At 39.1% G+C, this 17,456-nt stretch overlaps 1 pseudogene; it reads right to left on the reverse strand.

The window, feature by feature from the left end:
* Nucleotides 1-8,593: 8,593 nt before the first annotated feature.
* LOC113354640 lies at nt 8,594-8,693 on the reverse strand (annotated as a pseudogene).
* Nucleotides 8,694-17,456: the final 8,763 nt, after the last annotated feature.

Raw genomic sequence — 17,456 nt, forward strand, 5'->3', positions numbered from 1 at the left:
ATGATACTAGATTTGTGCCGGTGCGTATTAAACTTATTGTCTTCTTTATTTTTGTCGATGAAAATGTGTAAGATTGGGGCACCATAGGGCGCTTGTTAATTTTAAGATGATTATAAATGGCCTCTTGTAGTGGTGCTTATTAATTGTAAGATGATTATAAATGACCTCTTGTAGTGTATGATGATTTATATGTATTTTTGAGTGAGTGTATGGATTATAAGGGGTCCTATGATTGGAGTTGTCCGCCCAGCTCATCTGCATTGCGAGCCTTTTTTTTTTTATATAACAAGAAATTTATTGCTTATTGGAAAGTAGTGTTTTGATCTTTCGCAAGAAGATCACATATGGATGCAGAAAAATTATCAAACTGCTTATGGCTTCATCTCTAACAGATTTAACAACTACATTCGCAACTTGATTGTCATCTCTGCTGATGAAAGAGATTATAAGAATTAAAGAAATTTCTTTTATTAGATTTCTATTCTCCCGCTGCATAGACAATGGATCTTCAGTAATGGCTTTGACAACCAGTTGTGTATCAGTTTCAATATGAATGCAAATCTTTAGCCCACAGTAGCGCTTCCCTTGTGGCTAAGCACTCTCCTTGTTCTGGACGTGAGACTCCATCACCATAGGTACTTCAGCTTTCTTAGCATGCTCCTGTGTAATCACGCAAAACAATGCCAGTTTTATTCTAGTAATATGATCAAAGGATGTATCTACGTTAAATTTAAGAATACCTTGCTCAGGAGGCAACCAATGAGAGATGCTATCATTAATGCAGTTCGGAACACTATCTAAATTTTCATGCAAATGAGAACTTAGGTGGTAGCGGATTTTGTTAATAGATGTGAAGGGATTAAGAGAAACCCCATGAAATACTGTATCGCATCTGTTATTCCAGATGATCCATGTACCAATTATTAAAAAAAAGACCCATCTGTCATCTAAGTTATCTTCATTTCCTGTGAACTAGCTAGTAACCCATTCGGATACGCTATTGCATTGGCTTCCGACTGCATCAATATCTATATTAATTCCTCTCCATACAGTTCGAGCATGTGTGCAATTGAAAAGGAGATTCTCCATAGTTTCAGCGTGATTACCACAAGAACCACAGTGAATATCAATATAACCATTAAAAGCACCAAGTTTGTATCTTGTTGGATGGCGTTCATGTATGCATTTCCAGGAAAATAGCTTTACCCTTTGGGCAACACTAGATTTCCATAAAGTTTTCCAAACTTCTGTATGAATGCTTCTTCCATTGACTTGAACCTCTGTTGAACATGTTGTGAGGTGATTACAAGCACTTTCAACTGGGAAATTTCCATTCTTAGCAGGAGTCCAAATCATTTCATCTTCTTTCTCAACATCAATAAATAAAGCTTGGATTCTTCTTGAAGTATCACTATCAAATAACTAATCTAAAAGAGCAACATTCCAAGTGCTTGTATCTGGAAGAATAAGATCAGAAACATCTTGATAGAATATGTGTAAATAATTAATAGGTAATGATGGGTGGTTCATACCTGGTATCCGTTTATCCAACCAAATTTTGGTTGTTCTGCCATTATTGATCTCCATGAAATAGCTTTGTTGGATGATCTGAAGACCTTTAGTAATTTCATTCCACATATATGAACAATTATTTTCTTCAATTTTTTGATGAAGTAAATTACCCAATTTAAAATATTTGTTGCCAAGGATTTGAATCCGTAATTTCTCATCTTTTGTACAAATTCTCCAAGCTAATCTAGTAAGAAGTGCTAAATTGAGTTTCTCCAGATCCCTGAAAGCAACACTGCCACTGTCGTTTGATTTACACATTTGAGAATAAGCAATTGGATTGAAACCTCTAGTAGAAGAATGGCCCCAAAAGAAATTTCTTTGTATGGTTTGTAAGCTTTGTAATCTGCTGATCAGGTAACTTGAAAGAGCTCATTTGATAAACATGAAGAGAGTTGAGAACATGCTTTATCACTGTAGACCTGTCAGCTTGAGAAAGAGTAGTGGAATTGCAGATAGTAATATATTACCAATCAATAGCGTTGAAAGTTTCATTTTTAGAGTAACCAATTATGAGAGGAAACCCTAAGTATTTTTCCATGGATTTCATGACCTTAACACCAAGAATTTGAGTGAGAGTTGCAGCAACTTCTGGTTTAGTTCTTTTACTGAAATGAACAACAAATTTTTCAAAGTTAATTATTTGAAAAGAATTTGAGTGAGAACTGAAGTTATGAAGAAGCTCCAAATGATTGTTGACTGAAGTGAGGTTTGCTTGAGTGGAAATCAAGCACTCATATGCAAAAAGAAAATGATTAATGGCTGGTCAAGTGGCAGCCACTTTATTCCTTTGATGCGGTTATTCTGCTGAGCAGCTACAAGATGTCTTGAGAGAAACTTCATAGATAAAATAAATAGATAAGGTGACAGAGGGTCACCTTGTATAATACCCCTTGTATGATATAATCGATTACAAGGAGAACCATTTAGACTCACTGATAGAGATGTGGATCTAATGCATTGATATATGAGGTCACAGAAATCATTACTGAAGCCAAAATACTTGAGAACCTTGATGAGGAAGTCTCATTCTAGTATATCAAAAGCTTTGGACATGTCAACCTTAAGAGCCAACCAACCTATCTGGCCTTTTTTCTTCTTCATAGAGTGAAAAATTTCCTGAGTAATCATTGTGTTGTCACTGATTAGTCTCTCAGAAACATAAGCAGCTTAATATGGTGAAATAATCTTATCCATTATAGGCTAAATTATGTTTACAAGGATTTTTGAAATAATATTGTAAGATGTGTTACATAGACCAATTGGTCTACCATCAGCAACACAAATAGGTTTTTTCTTCTTTGGAGTTAAGGAGATATAATTTTTGTTTATCTACAATAGAATGTGCTTGGTCTGAAAAAACCTGGAAACCATGAGACAAACAGTTTCACCTACTACACTCCACTGACTTTTTTAAAAACCATCTTGGAACCCCTCATGACCTGGTGCACTCTAGTTCTCCATACTCTTGAGAGTGTTGAAAATTTCTTCATTGCTGGGAAGACAAGTAAGTATGACATTATCCTCATGAGAGATGATAGTAGGCAGAATTGCATAGAAACCCTCTTCAAGCATAGGGTTATTAGAAGTACTTATATCTTTGTTGATGATGGTTTTTATCTTAGGGTCAAAATCGTAAAACCTTGCATCTGATGTGACGTCACTCTGCAAGGAAACAGAGCCACGTGTGCTAACCTGTCTACTAGAAAATTTATTGAGCCGCTCAATATACTTACATGAAATTTATCCAGACTGGCGAATCCCAGATGTTCTGTAAATTTCGGCGCCTCGCGCATATTCACTTAATATAAGTTCCTCTGAATGCCTTCTATGCTATGTTCTCCGGCTGAACTCTTAAATGTTGATATGTGATGGGTTTTGAAACTTATTGTAGAAAGTGGTAATAAAGTTCGTTTCTCAGACTTGTAGAGATTCGATTTTAGATTGAAATTCTAATTCTAATATTGCAAATTGAAGTTGTTATCAAGATTTTAAAAGAACCAAGACTCAGGATTCCACCATTGACCAATTAAGTGATTCAATCCAATCAATATTCATGCAATTCTTTGCGTTTAAAGTGATTTTAATTTATTGCTTCTAATAGATTTTCGAAGTCATCAAGCATGAAACATCAAAAGTCTTAAACTAAGCATGCTCCATCAAAACGAATCACAATCATTCAATAAAAATCAATTTTCCAATATTAGTTCCATGCAAATAATCATTAAAGAAATTGCAAGAAATAATTAAATAGAAATATACCACTTTTCATGGAACAATGGCTTCCTCCATCGCCTCGGCTAAGGAGTTTAGCTCCTCATATTATTCACGTGCTCAAAATAGGTGTTCATAGCTCAAAAGGATGAAAAATAAGAGAAAACTACTAAAGCAGACTGTTTGAAACGCTTTATCGGCATTACAAACTGACTGTTACAGAGGCTGTTGCAATAAGGAACTGTTAAAAGAAACGATAGAAGGGCTATGTTGTAGAATAATAACTATTCTTGTGCGTCTAATGTTCTTCGTGTTCTTCAGCAGCAGCAGCAGAATTCGATTTCCCGCAACTCCTCATGTTGATCTATGTGGTGTTCTAAACGACCCCTAACTTCTTCTAAACTTCAATACTCTTCCCTGGAACTCGACAAGGCCTTTTATACCATTCAGAAACCTCGAAATCCCGATTAAATTTCTTCTTTTCTTTCCATGGAAGTCACGACAATAATTTCTTCCCTTACTTGTTTCACGCGTTTCTGAACTTCCCAACTTCTCCCAAACTCTTCCTTAGATAGATATGTACCTTTGGAAAGAATATCTCGCCTTTAGTCTCCCTGGAATTCCAAAAATAAATCATGCAGGGACCCGTGTAAACTCACTCCCCTGTTTTGCTCCAACTCGATTTCTAGCCAATTTGGGTTCAATCCAACGACTTTAACAGGCCTGTTTTGGCTTAAGAAATAAACCCAATCAATTTCAGTCCTTCAATCTTCACAAAAGTCGACCAAATCCTCAACCTTAATTTTGTCCGTGAGAAACAATTTTTCCTTCCTTTTTCTGATTTGAATTTGGGAAGGAAGTGACCTCCCCTTTATCCGTGGCTGGTCTCCCTTTAGCACCTGGGGGGTGCAAATAGTAAATTTTGGGGCGTAGATAGTAAATTTTCAGGGTGCCTTCAGCGCATTTTTGGGGTGCCTTTAATACTTTCTACGGGGGTACTTTTCGAGCCAATTTTGCCGCAAAAGCCTATTTCTCCAAAAACACCTACAAAAACATAAAATAATCAAATAAGTACAAAAATGGGTACTAAAAATATAGAAATTGATATCAAATAGACACATAAATACGTCTATCAATATGGCATGGCGATTTGTGTTCACTCACAGCAGAGTAGCACGAATCTTCAAGTATCAAGAATAAGATCTTTGCATAAGGTATTCAATCAGAAAAGCATGCTTCTCTCTGACAACGAACTTAAAAGAACTCTGTGTCGACACATAGAATTCAGTCAATCGTCCTGACTAAATTGCAGAAGTTAGGGTTTCGCGCCTCGCGCAACGCACTAGACCTTGCTTGTCAAAATTAATTAAATCTTCCGAAGCGCACTGGAAGTGCGGCCACGCCCTAGCTTGCCGGACCCACTTCCCACTAACCAATCAGGTCGCCTTAAATGCGCCACACCCTCACCAGAAGTGTGGTCACGCCTTATGTTTTTTCGGCCCCCTTTTTGTGGCCAATCAGGTTATTCTAAACTTGCCACCATACATTAAAGGCTAAACGTACCCAACCGCGGCAACTTCGCAACATGCCAACTTCGTGGCAACCTGCCTTAAATAGCCACCACACGGCAATTCCTACTCCTGTGGCCGTTTCTACACTATGGCCTTTTCATGGTTCCTTTGGCATAGCCATGACGCCATTTTCACAAAAGTAGCGCCATGCCGCAGCCGCACGCCACGTGCACTAATTAGGGTATTCAACAAACCCTAATTTGATCAAATTTCTACCAAAGCCAAATAACGTTCCGAAGGCAACGAGATTGGCGTGGCAACAAGGCCACCGTTTCCACACCACATGTGGGTCCGACTCCAAGAAGCCTTGGCCACGACAGGCCCTAATTCTTTCACGGAGAATTCTTCCACGACGCCTTGGCCATGCCAAGCCTTAATTCTTCCACGACGCCTTGGCCGCGCCAAGCACTAATCCTCCCATGAAGAATTCTTCCACGGCTCCTTGGCCACGCCAAGCGCTAATTCTTCCACGGAGAATTCTTCCACGACGCCAAGCTTTGGCCACGCCCAAATCCTTCCACGGCTCCAAGCTTTGGCCACGCCCAAATCCTTCCACGACGCCAAGACTTGGCCACGCCAAATCCTTCCAACGGCGCCAAGACTTGGCCATGCCAAGTCCTTCCAAGGGCGCCAAGACTTGGCCACGCGCAAATCCTTCCACGGTGCCAAGACTTGGCCACGCCAAATCCTTCCACGAAGCCAAACCCTAACTTTGGCTGCGAAGCCAATTTTTATCTTTGTCCATGACGCAACATCACTGGCATACAACTATGCCGCGTCTACTAGCATGCCACTATGCCTCCATGCCATGACTACGCCACTGTCATGCCATTAGAATGTGGATGACGCCACTTCGTTGTATAACAAGATGTGGCCATAATCAATGGCCATCCTTCTTCATGAGATGCAATCTCAGCCATCCAAGTTCGCCACCGAACTCATGAGCTCGCGAAAAATTATAGTCGACTATCCAAGACGAGCCTAGCGTTACATGCTATTTACCTGTGGCAAGCCTCTCAATTTTAACTTGCCATACGTAGCAAAGTGCTACATGTTTTCCATGAAAACACTCAAAATATCAAAATATGTCACAAACTGGGGGATGCTCATCAGGGTATTGTTCTGGCGGTTTACAGCGTGCAGCGTGCAATGCGCCCGTTACAAGAAAGTGTCATGAAGTATAATAATTAGTGGTGGTGAAAAGTAACGGTGTAAACAATTCATTTCCTTCATCATGGAAGAGTAATGACCGGCGGTTACACGAATTCACTTCCTTCATCATGGAAACATAACGTCTGGCAGTTACACGTTACTCTTTTCTTCCACCACTCAATCGTTTCCACTTCCTACGAGACCAGGGTACGTTTCACTATGACTTGTATAATTAGGTCCCACCTATTTCCACCAAAAAACAAGTTTTGTTCGGAAACAACACGGTATCTAGAAATCACCTGGTAGCTTTACATTCTGCTAACAAGTTCCACTTTCTAATACAAGTCATAAACAACCACACCTTCAGAATCAACGATTCTGGTCTCAACACTCTCTTCGTTTCCCTCCCTAAGACCAACCCTTCTCCTTCACTTTGTGACCGAAGCAAGCCTGGAACGGCCATTTCATGGTTTATGCCAGGATTGTACAGATTGATATCTCGAATCAAAAGTACTCACGTGTAGTACATTGTATAGGGTTTAGATTCGTTTCTCACCCACACACCCGAAATTGCCAAAATCAACAGAAACAATTTTCACGCTCAAACAATTAGCGACCACAGTGGGAGATTAATCTATCGGTTATAAATTGAACTCTTGTTTCCATCATCCTACCAGCGAATTCCATGATTTGATGCGCATTGTCCAAGAAAAGAGGGGTTTCCGAAGAATTGCGTCTGGGGACTAGCAATTCTCCATCTTACTACGGATCAACATAAATATGTTCCACCAACAATAAAGAACGACCGGGGACTTCCCGTGGCAAGAATGGCATTACGTAAAGACTCGGATTTACTACCTAAAGACTCAGTTCTGGTGAAAGACCCTAAAGCGAGTAAGTTTGCCAGATGATGTTTACACGACCTATTGTTTAGATTTCCGCATTTATCATGGAAGCCGATGACCCAATCATCCCAAGATTTCATGTCTCTTCCTTTCTCATGCAATGTTCACGGTCCTGAATGATTTTGCTACTTACATTCATAATTCAGATTTTGACATATCAATTGATCAAAAAGCCATTACTCCAAAAACTCTTACAAAAAGCAATCATCTATCAATCCAAAAACCAGAACCATAAACTAGGTGTTTCTTCTGCCTTTCAAAAAAAAAACCTAAGAAAAGAAGTTCAGAAAATAAAAGTATTCAAGGAAAGTTACCTAAGAAAATAAGTTCAGAAAATAAAAGTATTCGAAGTTCTTGACGGTTTCTATAAATTGAACGCGTGACTGCGCCGCCTTGTAATACCGGTGAGGCCTTGGGTATCAAAGCTCCACCGAGCTTCCCTCGCCTCTATTCAACTTACATTAACTCGGATTGATTCCAGAGGGTTTTGCTTAAATTGTAACGAATTCCCGTTCGAAGGATTAGAAGCTGGTCTAGAAACAATCTAAGTGGAGCCATCATGCTTTTTGTTTGCTAGAAATCAATAGTTTGATTTGGTTGAGTCGACCTTGATCTGTGTTAGCTTACCCTTCCAATTTAGAAAATTCTATTGTATGCCTGAACGTAAAAGAGACGCACTAGGTAGATTTGTTAAAGAGAAACCTAGTAGTTCGAAGCGTCTCGATTACCTTAATCTAGAGAGTCCTACTTTTGAAGAGTCTATTTTTGAACGTCCTTTGACTGAGGAGAGAATCCTTGTTGCTCCGATAGCGCCAGAAATGACAACTTTGAAAGCTTTGTTGAATCCAACTAGGACTACTCGTCCCTCATGTATCAGGTTAGCTGAGACGGAAGAAACTTATGAACTTAAACCTGGTACCTTACAGCTGCTCCCAATCTTTTTAGGGAAAGAAAATGAAAACCCCTATTTCCATGTTAGGGACTTTGAGGAAATTTGTAGTACCCTCAGGATTAGAAACCTAGATGATGATGCTTTGAAACTTAGGTTATTCCCCTTTTCCATGAAAGATAAAGCTAAATCGTGGATATATAGTTTGGCTTCCGGGTCAATCGAAACATATGAACAACTTACATCTGCCTTTTTGAACAAGTTTTTCTCTAGGCACAAAACATCGTCTATTAGAACGCAAATCTGCACGTTTTCTCAACAGGAGGGAGAAACTTTGTATATGTATTTGGAAAGGTTCAATGATTTATCATCTCAATGTCCTCATCATGGTTTAGAGAAGGTTAGGTTAGTTCAGATCCTTTATAAGGGTTTAGATTATCCCACCACAACCACAGTAGAATCTATGTGTACTGGTGGATTTGAGAACCAAACAGTTGATGACGCGATGACATATTTGCATGAAGTCTCCGAGAAAACCCAACAATGGGAAAGTAGCAGGGAACCCCAGATAACAATTCTTCTTAGCAGAGGAAACGTTAATAGGGTAGAAGGAGGTTATGAATCAGATGCCAAAATTGCTGCTATAACGAAAAGGTTAGAAGCTTTAGAAGTGGGTAATACTAGTGGTAGACTGGAGCCTCTTTGGGAAGTCCATAATAATTAAGAGCAAGCCAATGCTCTATATAATAACACTGGGTTTGATAATCGTCAGAAGTTTGACCCATATTCAGAAACCTATAATCCTGGTTGGAGGAACCATCCGAACTTTTCATGGTCTAAGGGCCAGAGTCAGGGTCAGTCTAATAATTCTAATGCTCCCCAAGGTTTTGGCTACACTAGGAATACATAAGGCCCAGAAAATAAAACGACTAGATTAGAGGAATCTATTAATACGTTAGCAAAAACTCAGGAAATGTTAGCACAGAGCCATGTTAGTTTTCAACAGGAAACCAAGCAAAATTTTCAAACTAATGCTCAGAGCCTTGCTAAGTTAGAACTTGAAGTCGGCCAAATAGCTAAGACCTTAAGTGAGAGAGATAATGGTAGGTTCCCTAGTCAGACTAATCCCAATCCTAGAGGAGTTCATGAAGTAGGTACAAAACCATCGAATCAATTGAATGCTATTAGAACCCTTAGGAGTGGTAGAATAGTAGACAATCAGGTAACCATGCCCGATAGTGAACATATTGTAGTTCACCCCTCAGGACCACTAGCTAAGGAAACTGATAAAATTTCTGATGATGCCAACTCAGTTCCTAAGAGGTCTGATTCTATGCCTAGAGCCCCATTTCCTCAGCTATTAGTACCAACAAAGAAGGAATCAAACTTTAATGACATAGTGGAGGTTTTTAAGCAAGTTACCATAAACCTTCCTTTATTAGATGCAATTAGGAAAATTCCTGCCTATGCCAAGTTCCTTAAGGATATGTGTACGCGAAATCGAAAACTTAGAGTCCATAAGAAAGCCTTTTTTATCTAGTCACGTAAGTTCAATCATTCAGAACACCACAACTCCAAAGTACAAAGACCCCGGTTCTCCTACCATTGCTTGCACAATAGGTAACTTCCGGGTATAAAAAGCTTTACTTGACTTAGGAGCCAGTGTGAACTTACTGCCATTCCATGTATACTTACAGCTAGGACTTGGTGAAATAAAACCTACTCATATGACACTGCAGTTAGCTGATAGGTCTGTTAAAATCCCTCGAGGTGTTATCGAGGATGTTCTTATTGAGGTCGACAAGTTTATTTATCCACTGGATTTCGTGGTCCTAGATACCCAACCTGTCCCTGACCCAGAGAACCAGATACCTGTGATTTTAGGTCGCCCATTTTTAGCTACGTCTAATGCGATCATTAACTGTCGATATGGAGTGATGAGTTTATCTTTTGGTAATATGACTATGGTGATGAACATTTTTAATGTCAGTAAGCAACCTCATGAGCTAGATGACATATGTGTTGAGGATGTGAACATGATAGAATCCTTAGTTCAGGAGTCATTACCAAACATCTTGTCTGAAGACCCATTAGAAAGTTGTTTATCCCATTTTGGTTTAGATTTTGACGACGATAGCACTATTGATTAGGTGAATGCTCTATTAGATTCTACCCCTGTGTTAGACACTGATATATGGAAAGCTAGGTTCGAACCATTACCAGTTTCTAAGACTACCCTAATTCCTTCTTTAGAAGAGCCCCCAAAGTTGGACCTTAAACCACTACCCGATACTCTAAAGTATGTGTTTTTAGGCCCATCTGAGACTTTACCTATGATTGTAGCTTCCGATTTGGATAGTGATCAGGAAAGTAGGCTAGTAAATGTACTTCAAGACAATAAGGAAGCTTTAGGGTGGACTATAGCAGACATTAAGGGTATAAGTTCTACTGTATGTATGCATCAGATTCATTTAGAGGAAGACTCCAAACTTTCTAGAGAGATGCAACGTCGACTGAACCCTAACATGAAAGAGGTATTTCGAAAAGAGGTGCTTAAGTTGTTAGATGCGGGTATTATTTACCCAATTTCAGACAGTAAGTGGGTCAGCCCTGTTCAGGTTGTCCCCAAGAAATCAGGTATCACGGTAGTCCAGAATGATAATAATGAATTAATCCCAACCCGAGTGACCACGGGATGGCGTGTGTGTATTGACTATAGGAAATTGAACAAGGTCACAAGGAAGGATCACTTTCCCCTTCCTTTTATCGACCAAATGCTAGAGCGATTAGCTGGACATAGTCACTATTGCTTCTTAGATGGCTACTCCGGTCATAATCAGATTGTTATTGCCCCAAAAGACCAAGAGAAAACCACTTTACCTGTCCCTTTGGTACCTTTGCGTATAGACGCATGCCTTTCGGGCTATGTAATGCCCCTGCAACTTTTCAACGTTGTATGATGAGCATATTTTCTGATATGGTAGAATGGTTCTTAGAGGTCTTTATGGATGATTTTTCAGTGTTTGGTTCATCTTTCGATGAGTGCTTGCATCATTTGACATTAATGTTGACTAGGTGTAAGGAAAAAAATTTAGTTCTTAATAGGGGAAAATGCCATTTCATGGTTAAATCAGGAATTGTGTTAGGGCACATCGTCTCTTCAAAGGGTATAGAGGTAGACAAAGCCAAAGTTGACCTTATTAAGACTTTACAGGTCCCAAAAACCGTAAAAGATATTAGGTCATTCCTAGGGCATGCAGGTTTTTACCGTCGATTCATTAAGGATTTTAGCTTGATTTCTAGACCTCTTTGCAATTTTCTTGCAAAAGATGTTAAGTTTGTCTTTGATGATGCTTGTTTAGAGGCTTTTCAGAAGCTTAAAACTTTACTCACTACTGCCCCGATAGTCCAGGCACCTAACTGGAACCTACCCTTTGAGATTATGTGTGATTCTTCAGATTATGCTATAGGTGTCGTTTTAGGACAACGAGAAAACAAATTACTTCATGTGATTTATTATGCTAGCAAAACTCTGAATGATGCCCAAATGAACTACACAACTACCGAGAAGAAACTTTTAGCCATCGTGTTTGCCTTGGATAAGTTTAGGTCCTACCTATTAGGTTCTAAGATCATAATCTATACAGATCATGCTGATTTGAAATACCTTTATCTAAGAAGGATACCAAACCTAGATTGATTAGATGGATCCTATTTTTACAGGAATATTCCCCAGACATTAGAGACAAAAAAGGTGTTGAAAATGTAGAAGCAGACCACTTGTCTAGGCTAGTTGTTAGTTCCCCTAGTGATTCCCTTCCTATAAGGGATAGCTTTCCTTATGAACAATTGTTCTCTGTTTCCCAATCACCTTGGTATGCAAATATAGTGAATTATCTTGTTACTGGTCGAACCCCTCAACATTGGGGTAAGCAAGATCGTTCTAAGTTTTTAGCCGAGGTTAAGCATTTATTTTGGGACGATCCTTATCTGTTTAAGTATTGTCCGGACCAGATTATTAGGAGATGTGTATCTGAGAGTGACCAGTCTAGTATCATCTCCTTTTGTCATGAACATGCATGTGGGGGTCATTTTAGTGCTAAGAAGACTGCTGCTAAGATTTTGCAGTGTGGATTTTCCCATAGTCATTGTGTTTCTTGTGAGCGTTGCCAGAAGTTAGGAACCATTTCCCGTATAAATATGATGCCTTTGAACCCTATTTTAGTGATTGAGGTCTTTGATGTGTGGGGCACTGATTTTATGGGTCCATTTCCTATTTCGTTTGGTTATCTTTACATACTTGTCACTGTAGACTATGTGTCTAAGTGGGTTGAGGAGGTTCCGTGTAAAACGAATGACCACAGGGTCGTAGTCCAGTTTTTGAAAGAGAATATACTTACACGTTTTGGTACGCCGCGAGCTATAATTAGTGATGGAGGTTCAGACTTTTGTAATAGAACATTTGCTTTTTTAATGAAATAATACGATATTACCCATAAAGTAGCAACCCCATATCACCCTCAGACTAGTGGTCAGGTAGAGGTTTCCAATAGGGAAATTAAACGTATTCTAGAGAAAACAGTTAATCCAAATAGGAAAGACTGTTCGTCGAGGCTTACTGATGCCTTATGGGCTTACCATACTGCGTTTAAGACACCCATTGGAATGTCACCTTATCGTTTAGTGTTTGGCAAGGCATATCACTTGCCTGTTGAGTTAGAGCATCGAGCCTATTGGGCTATTAAGAACTTAAACTTTTCACTTGACAAGGCAGGATCTCAAAGAAAGCTCCAGCTCAATGAGTTGGACGAGATTCGTAGAGATGCATACGATAGTGCTAAGGAGTATAAGAACAAAATGAAACTTGTGCATGATAGGAATATTGTAAGAAAGTCATTTTCTCCAGGTCAAAAAGTTCTTCTGTATGACACTCGTTTGCATCTATTCCCCGGGAATTTGCACCCTCGGTGGACCGGTCCTTTTGTGGTCCGTACTGTTTTTCCTCATGGTGTCGTTGAGATTGAGACACCATATGGTAGTATTTCTTCGAAGGTTAATGGTCAGCAATTGAAGCCCTTTTTAGAGCCTTTTCCTACAGGTGATGTTGAGGAGGTCCCTCTAGAGGACCCTGTTTACCTTGATTGACCATCGAGGCGATTTTGTATGTTGTATAATATTTTTGTAGGTTTTTGGTTACACTTCACCCAGGTACTATCTTTCCGACTTCTCTCTTTACCATTTCCTCATGTTACTTATATTTTTGGTACTGTTCTTTGATTAGAAACATTGAGGGAAATGTTAGATTTAAGTTTGGGGGTGGGGTAGAAATTTTTGTTACCTTTTCGTTGCAATAAATAAACTCCAGAGCCTAGAAATTTATCCCTATTAAGGATGGCACTAACCAATCTAAGTGGATGGAAGCATTTTGGTTGTAGGAGTTGAGGAACCAATCTGACTAGATGGCAACATCTAAAGAGTCTATTCATAAAAGCACAGAGCTCAGGCGTTAGAAATAACATGATAGTTTCACCATATCTCGTTGAGTCCTTTTCACTTCTGTTTTTATTTTGTTTTGTTTTTAAACTATGTTTCTCTAAGTGATTAGGTGGGGCTCACGATTCAAGTTGTTACCAATGCTAGGGTGAATTAGAGTGATTGACATACAAAAAAAAAAAGACCAGACCATTTGACCAACTGGAATAAATTAAATAAATTTGACCACTGGAACCCTTATATATGTCAGTTGTGTTGACCTAGAGTTAGGATTATCGACTACTGGTACCCTTGTATATGCCAGTGTGTTGATATTAGTCAGACTGATATCTCAGTCCATTAGGATAGGTTCATTTTGGCGGAGGCCTTCAGGCAGATATGAGAAACACCATTCACCTAGTAAACATCAAAACCATCTATGTTTTTCTATATCGATCTTCTTGATTTATCCATGTGATTAGTTTTGACTCCGGATATTGATGTCCATAGTGCAACAATCTGAGTAGAGCTCTGTCACTTATATATGAATTTTAGTATTCTTGAGTGCAAACTCGTGTACAACAACTGGAATTTCGCATCAGGGTACTTGCTCTTGTAGTCAATAAGTATGCCAACCAAGGAAATTCTTTAGTGCCTTCTAAGGTTCTGTATAGATAGTTAGGGTCTGGAGTATAAAGGTTTTGTGGGTATACCTCTGGTAAGCCCTCTGGAGACAACACCCCGCCACTAGGGACACTTAGGGGTTTAAAGGCTGATTGCATACGCTAAATGCAATCGACGATGCCTGCGACAGTGAGTTAGGATTTTATTTATATTTTATTTTTTCTCGAGGACTAGCAAATAATAGGTTTGGGGGTATTTGATAGACACATTTTTTGTGTCCGATTTGTCTCGAGTCTATATATTGCTAGGGCTTATTTTTGTACTTATTATGGTGTTTTATTTCTTTGTAGGTATTTTTGGCCAATAAACATTTTTGGAAAAAATTGCTCGAAAAGTTGTCGGAAAGCACCTGGAGGACACTTGCTATTCGGACCCCCGGTTTGGATAAGGGGAACCCACAGGACACCCCTTAAGGCATCTTCTAAAGGCACCCCTACTCTGGATAGGGTGCGCCCCCTTTCTTCACAGATTCGAATTTCAAATTTGGCGGGAAACTCCATTATTACCTGCGTGAATTTGGGAGCATCAGTTGAACGTGAAATAACGAGATCCAATGGCTGATTTTTGTTGGGCTGGACTTCCTAGAGCATAACAGGGTTGGTATAGGTGATTGGATCGAATAAATTGGGTTAGATTGACCGGGAGAAGGAAACATAGGTGTTGTGGTCACGGGTTGCTGTTGGAATATTTTTTCGACAATTCAGGGAGATTAAAGGCTAGAAAAGCTTCCCCAACATTCGTAATTATCTAATAAAGAGTTTGGAAGTATTGGGAGAGGTCAAATACGCGTGAAGAGATTTTGTCAAGAAGAAAACTCAGAAACTTCCTGTGAAGATAAACCAAGATTTTGAGGGAGATTTAATCGAGCTGTGGCCTATAAAAGGAGAGGGGATAAGTCATATAAGTGGTACGAAACCTTAGGAGAATTTTAGAACACCATAGAGCTCCAGAGATCGAGTTGCAGGAAAATACAATATGCTGCTGCTGCTGCTGAAGAGGAAGAAAAACGAAGAACATTGACGCACAAGCAACTGTCGCAGAAAACTATCGTTGTTTCACAACAGAACCTATGTGTCGTTCATCACAGCGGTTGCATTAGGTCTATAGCTACTATTTCGCCCCATAACAGTGATTCTGCAACACCAATACACTGTTGCAAACAGTCTGTGTTATTACTTTTCACTCTTTTAATCATCTTTTGAGCAACAAACACATATTTTGAGACCATGATTAATATGAGGATCTAAACCCCATTGCTGAGGCGATAGAGGAAGCTATTTTTCCAACAAAAAGTGGTATATTCTATTTTATCTTTTTATTTGCAATAATTATATGATTATTTGCCTTGAACTATTATTGAATATGATTTTGATTTGAGTGATTGTGATTTATTTTGATGGAGTATGCTTAGTTTTAAGACTTTTGATGCTTCATACTTGGTATTTACAATTATTACTTTTGAAAATCTACTTGTTGCAATATTTTAGAATCAAATTAAACGAGAAAATTGCATAAATATAAGTATTGGTTTAATCACTTTGAACTTGGAAAATAGTGGAATCTTAGCCACAGTGTTTCTTTTAATATTGATATCATCTTTGATTGAGTTTGCTAAAAAATTTAGTGAGTTTTTAATTTTAATATTATAATTTAAGTCTAATTAATATCCTTCACAAGTCTGAGAATCGAACCACTTTTACCACTATCTACAAATCACATCACCTTCCAAGCAAGCTAACGCTCCATCCGTCATGCCAAGCTAGCCGTGTCCATCCGCCACGCCAAGCTAGACGTGTCCATCCGCCACTCCAAGCTAGGTGCGCTATCCTCCATGCCAAGCTAGCTGCGCCATCCGCTGATAGACACACAATTTTGTGTCTGAATTTTCCTCAGTGTCTCTATTGCTAGTGCTTGATTTTGTACTTATTATGGTGTTTTTATATTTGTGTAGGTGTTTTTGGATACATACACTTGTGTGGAAAAAGTTGCTCAAAAAATGCTATTTGGACCCCCGGAGAAAAGCACTAAAGGCACCCTCATTTTGGATAAGGGGCACCGCAGGACACCCCCAAAGGCAGCTGCTATCGGAACCTCTACTCTGGATAGGGGGAACCCTTTCTTCCCCACGGTTTGAACATTTTTGGCGGGAAAATAAAGCTTACATGCAGCGTGTTTTTCAGTCGTGATTTTGGAGGAGTTTGAAGGAGATTAAATAGTTGGATTTGACTCAGAGTATACTGTTTTGACTAAACAGGACTGGTAATGAGGTTAGAATCGACGAACATGGCTGCATCGCCGTATTGAAGCAAACAGAGGACGTAATTTTTCACGGGTTATGTTCATAACATGATCTGCGTGTGTTTAAAGTGTGTTGAGTCAATATAGAAGCGTGGAGGAGTTAAACAAGGAAGGTTTGGCAGCTGTAGAATCGTGAAATAACAAGAAAATAAATTATTTTCCCGTGAATATCCGAGAGCAACAAAAAGAAACTATTCGCATTTACTAGAGTGATATCGATCCTGTGGAGTATATAAAGAGTTTTGAGGTGATAGAAAAGGGTTACGGAGAATTTGGGAGAGTTTAGAACACCACAGTGCAAAGAAAAATCAAGTTACAGAGCTTCCATTTCTGTTGCTGCATAGCTGAAGAACACGAAGAACAGACCAACCAAGACAGTCATTTATCAACAGTGATAACGACACAAAGCCGTGGGTCTTAGAAGCTACAGTAACAGCGACAATTTCAATTTATCATTCTCTGTAACTTTAATCATTCTCACACTTTCATCATTTGTAAACCATTTTTGAGTATGGATCAATATTTCGTGCAAGTTTACACAATGATGAGCTAAACCCATCCTCTGGGGCGAAGGAGGAAGCTATTTCACCAATGAAAAGTGGTAATCTATAATTTATGCAATTATTATATGATTATTTGCCTTGATAAATAAATTGATAAAATGGTTTTTGTTAAACAATTGTCATTTCAATTGATGGAGCA

The sequence above is a fragment of the Papaver somniferum genome, chromosome 2, assembly GCF_003573695.1.
Source record: "Papaver somniferum cultivar HN1 chromosome 2, ASM357369v1, whole genome shotgun sequence".
NCBI lineage: Eukaryota > Viridiplantae > Streptophyta > Magnoliopsida > Ranunculales > Papaveraceae > Papaver > Papaver somniferum.